The sequence below is a fragment of the Schistocerca americana genome, chromosome 7 (assembly GCF_021461395.2).
Source record: "Schistocerca americana isolate TAMUIC-IGC-003095 chromosome 7, iqSchAmer2.1, whole genome shotgun sequence".
Lineage (NCBI taxonomy): Eukaryota > Metazoa > Arthropoda > Insecta > Orthoptera > Acrididae > Schistocerca > Schistocerca americana.
In genome coordinates, this window is record NC_060125.1 from 42,452,647 (window position 1) to 42,458,646 (window position 6,000).

Consider the following 6,000-nt stretch of genomic DNA (forward strand, 5'->3'; position numbering starts at 1 on the left):
AAAGTAATAGCGTCATGGCTCCTCAGTGCAGAGTATTTAACAGGAAACATAGGCTAATGACTGTTGAGGACATACATAATGTACAATACAATTGGAAAATAGCAGTGTGTCTGCTCTGATGGACAATGTGCCTCAACTTTCTTCTAAACCGAAGAATTGTAGAATCATGACATTTTCCATGAGCCTACATTTGGAATGTGTATGGTGAATGCTGATGGACAACAGTGGAGGTTAGTGAGTATTTACATTATGATTGTAGATATTATCAGCATATGTCGATGAACGCAGAAGAAGGTACACAGGGATGGAAAAAATGAAAATGTGCCGTCTTGTACCAGACACTATGCTTGAATGTGAAATTTTGGAGAGAAAGCGTAGCTGTGGATATTGTTCAGAGACAACCATTATAGTGTTATGGAGTTGCATAGAAGATTTGATTGCTTCTCAAGACACAGGCCATTGTGTTGGGATGTATGGTTTGTGAGTATGTGTCCAGATTACTTGTAGAATAGATAGACAAGTGTAGGAGCTAAGTGAGTTGTGAAGATGAACTTTATTTGTTAGTAGGTATAGTTAAAGATTGAGCTTTCGATATAGCTGAGTTCGGTTGTCATGACTTTTTCTCTTGTGCATATCATGTTGAGTATTTGATGTATTTCTGTATTTACCATGGGCGAGTGTATTTTGTGTTGTTGTGTCTGAGTTTGTTCCGTTCATAAATTTTGAGTACATGGTGAGTTAAGAGGTCCTTTATGACAGGTACTTAGCTTAAATAAGGATGACTAATAGATACATATGTTGTGTAGTTAGAATCGATATGGGGAATATTTGTCATACTGGGGAACAGTGTAGTTACCGGTATCTGCATTCGTTTGAAAGTGACACTGGGATAGAACAAAATGTGTTATGAAAGCATTGCTTGTGATAATTGTTTGTATGTAACGTGTCATTGGTGATGCATTTCTTGCTTTGACAGGATGAAGCAGGCTAGAGAATGTTTACCGTTTTCACCGATAACTGCTAAGGATGTGAGCCATTCCATGGTGCGAAGCCATGGGATATGACAGAGAGGTTTATTAAGAGTTTCTGAAACTCGTTGAGAGGCAGTGTTGCATTATTACTTGGGCTGGTACCATTTACTGTTACTTGTGTATTGTTGAGGAAAAGCAGTGTGCTAGAACTAACGTATATTCAAGGCAGACATGCAAATGCGAAAAGCTTGTGCGCATCAATGTGAGATTTATAGCACAACACGGAATGTTACTGGGGTAAGGAATGGTGATTGGGCGCCTTAGTTTTGTAGTGAATTTAATTTGGCCGAAATGAGACGTCGGTTGCAATTTTATTATATGTGATGTATTTAATATTACCTAAAACTTGCAAAGTGCGTGATTTGATATGACACCTTGGGAGAAACAGGTTCTGGTCTTTAGTTATGTGCATATTTCTAATGTTGAAATGTTAATTGTATTTGGATTGGCAAATTTGTTGAATTATGTAATGTCAGTCAGTTGAAGTGTTGTTTTAATATAAAAGTCAACTGCAGCCTTACAAGTGTTGCACAGTGCTACTGAGTAATGTGAAATGTTTTGGATTGACACCCCAAACGATTATGCTTTTATCAATAAATTTTGTGTTGTTAATGTACTTGACTATAACATTGTGCATGACGGCCAGTATGTGCAACTGTCGATAAATTGTTTACTCCTTCCAGTAATAATGCTATATACAAGTAGTGCAGAAAGCAAGTATCAACAGCCTATTACGAAATAAACCTGGGAGGATCAAATAAATATGGAATTCTTGCTGCGGAAAAGAAATGAGCCAATAAGTTAGTGAGGGCCAAGTGTTGTATGCATGTGGATCTGGAAAATATCTCACCAGACAATGGGTTAGGGAGTGAGAATTAAATGACTGGAATGTGGAGAAAGAAATATTTGTTGAACCAGAGTGTCCATCCGGAGTTTTGTGTGAGATGCAAAGAAGGTAGACATGACGAAGATCATGGGCCGAGCTGCCAACCATTTCACTTTGGTTAAGTACTGTGTAATTGTATTGGCTGATTTTGTTTGAGACAATGTTTTCTCTCATAGAGATATTTTCGCTTATGGAAATGTTGCTATCAGCATTTTGAAATAATCTTGTTTCTAAATTTGTCTTTAATTTTGACTGTGCTAAAAATGAAGCAGGTACTAGTTGTGTATGTGAGACATATTAAAATGGTGGTTGACTTGTTTTGATGTTTTAGACACGAAGGCTGAGCTTAAAGATGTGTGTGATGTAATAATCTAATGATATGATGGGAATTGTGCTTCCTGTGGGAATATAGGTAGGCCAGATAATAAGGCTCAGTTAGTTTTAAGTTCCGAATTTCAGTGTGGCGTTGCAAAACTAATCGTTTTCTGCATTGGTTTTTGGGGTTTGCATCTGTATTACTGTTGCGATGGAGTTTAATTTTTGAACCTTGATTGTGCGTCTGTTGTGTATGCTATGTGTTTAAAATGATACTGGTTATTTGTTTGCTACTTCTAATATGGGCACCTACAGTTAGCAAATATATTTTTGTAAATGAATCTCTGTTGTGGGATCTGATGGCGTGGCATTTATCATTAGCTGTGAGGAAGACCTTGCAAATGGTAGTTAGCCAGCAACTACGAAAAAATGCTAAACGTTTGGAAAGAGAATGTGGAGCTCTATTGTTGTAATTTGATGAAAACATATGAAGTTGGTCCCTGAAGGAAGACATTCTTTTGACCAAGAGAAGAACTACAGAAGTGACACTGTGCTACAGGCTTTAAAGGGCAAAGCAGCTGGACAAATAATGGAAGTAACTGAGCGACGTGTTGTTGAGGTGCAAGTGAAGAAAGACTATGAATACAGGTTACCTCCAGACGCATGGCAAGTCCCCTAACAGATACAGGTTGGCTCCTGGTGTATGGAGTCCCCTAAGAGGGACACTGTTGTTATTTTTTTCTTTTGCAGGATTAAATGTGCTGGTCTTCTGTTAGTTGTTAACAACCTCTTCTAGAAAAGGACAGATAATAGTAGAGAAGTCAAAGTATTGGAGGAGGGTTGTAAAGTTATAGCGTCATGGCTCCTCAGTGCAGAGTATTTAACTATAAACGTTGGCTAATGACTGTTGAGGACATACATAATGTACAATAGAATTGGAAAATAGCAGTGTGTCTGCTCTGATGGACAATGTGCCTCAACTTTCTTCTAAACCGAAGAATTGTAGAATCATGACATTTTCCATGAGCCTACATTTGGAATTTGTATGATGAATGCTGATGGATGACAGTGGAGGTTAGTGAGCATTTATATTATGGTTGTAGATGTTTTCGGCATATGTCAATGAACACAGTAGAATGTTTAGCAAGAGTAGTAGAAGGCAGATTTCAGACTACTTAACAGCTCAAAACGAAAATTTCTGTTCCGACACTGACAATGTTGAGTGTTTATGGAAAAACATCAAGGCAATCGTAAAATGCATTTTAGACACGTACGTCCTGAGTAAAACTGTGAGGGACGGGAAAGAGTGACCGTGGTTCGGCAACAAAGTTAGGAAACTACTGCGAAAGCAAAGAGAGCTTCACTGCAAGTTTAAATGCAGTTTAAACGTTTTCACCAATAACTGCTACGGATGTGAGCCATTCCATGCCATTCCATACTGCTACTTGATTATTGTTGAGGAAAATCAGTGTGCTAGAAGTAACATAAATTCAGGGCAGACACGCAAAGGCGAAAAGTTTGTGCACATCAATGTGAGATTTAAAGCACAGTGTGGAATGTTACTGAAGTAAGGAATGGTGATTGGATACCTTGGTTTTGGTAGTAAATTTAGTTTAGGTGGAATGAGAAGTCATCTGCAATTTTATGATGGGTTTTGTATGTAACATTACATAAAACCTTCAAAGTGTGTGTTTTGATATGACAACTTGAGAGTGCCAGGTTCTGGTCTCTAGTTATGTGCATATTTCTGATGCTGAAATGTTTATTTTTTTGGTTTGGCAAATTTATTGAAGTGGTTAGTGTCAATTACTTCATGTGCTGTTACAATATAAAAGACAATTGCAGAATTACAAGTGTTGCAACATGCTACTGATTAATGCGAAACGTTTCGGAGTCATATCAGAAAATGGTTATGCTTTTGCCAATAAATTTTGCCTTGGTAATGTCCGTAACCATGATACTGTGCACGATGGCCAGCATGTGCAACTGTTGATAAATTGTTTACTCCTTCCAGTGGTAATGCTATGTATGAGTAGTGCTGAAAGAAAGTATCAACAACCTATAATGAAATAAACTGTGAAGGGTCAAATATGTATGGAACTCTTACTACACAATAGAAATGTGCCAATAAGCTAGTGAGGTAAACGTATTGCCTGCGTCTGGATGCGGAAAATATAACTCACCAAACACTGCTTCTTGGTGTGAGAATTTAATAAGTGCAATGAGTAGAAAGACGTGTTTGTTCAGTCAGAGTTTTCTGTGGGATATGAGGAAGATACATGTGATGAACATCATGGGCCGAGCTGCCCACCAGTTCACTGTGGGAGCGAATGGCTTTGGATAAGAACTGTGTAATTGTGTTGTCTGATTTTGTTTGAGAGAATGTTTTCTCTTATAGAGATACTCTTGCTATCAGTGTTTTGAAAGAATCTTCTTGATAAATTAGTCTATAATTTTGTCTGTGCTAGAAATAACGCAGGTACTATTTGTGGACGTCAGTTTGAATAATATGCTTGTCAACTTGTTTTGTATATTTCAGACATGAAGGCTCAACTTAAGGATGTGGCGTGATCGAATAATTTAATAATATGTTGTGAATTGTGTTTCCTGTGGGAATATAAGTGAGTCAGATGATAAGTCTCAGTGAATTTTCAGCCCAGAATGTCAGTGTGGCGTTACAAACATAATAAGTTTTTTCACTTGTTGTTGGGGTTTTCATCTGTATTACTGTTGGGATGGGGTTTAATTTAATCGGATTGATTGATAGAATAGTGACTATTAGCCTATATTGTGTGTTGCTTGTGTGGCTATTTGTTTAAAATGATATTGATTATTTTATTGCGACTGCTAATATGAGCATCTACTGTTAGCAAATTTAGTTTTGTAAGTGTGTCACATGATAATTTAGACTGGAAGGCCCATGTTAAAGATGCAGTTTGATGTAGTCATTTAATAATATGTTTCCTATTTTGCTTTCTGTGAGAATATAAGTATGTCAGGTGATAATGCTAATTGAGTTTTTCAGTCCAAAGTTTCGATGTGGCCCTAAAAAAAAATAAGGTTTTTACATTGGTGGTGAGGTTTACATATGTGTTATATTTGGAATTGGGTTCAATGTAGTATAGATAGACTAGTGGCTATGAGATAGTGAGTATGGGCGTTGATTCTGTGTTGTTTGTGTAGGCTATCTGTTTAAAATGGAATTGCTTGTCTGTTTTTGCTACTAATATGAGCACCTACAATTAGCAGATATATGAGGTGGAATCCAAAATTTTCGGGACTGGTGCTGCCATCAGGAAAGTAGGAGTAGTAGATCTTTGTACCGCTAGGTGGCGAGAGCTGCATATCTAATGAGTTAGTGTGTGGAGTGGCATTCAGCTGGGAGGATGTGTTGCATGTCCACGGCGATTTTCGTAATACTCTGTGTTTGGTGTGTGGCGATTTTAAAATGGACCCGCGAACAGAACAGCGCATGTGTATCGAATTCTTTGTGAATCTCGGGAAAAGTGCTACGGAGATCTTGGCTATGACTCAACAAGTGTTTGGGGGACAGAGCATGAGCCATATGCGTATGTTTGAGTGGCGTGCTCGGTTCAGGGCCAGCTGTACAGATGTCGAAGATGATGCTCACACTGGAAGGCCCATTAGCCGCACAACGCCAGACATTGTTGCCAAACTTCAATATTTGATTCATGCAGATTGACGTCAAACCGTTCAAGACCTTGTGGATGAAGTGGGTATTGGTTATGGGACATGTCAACAAATGTT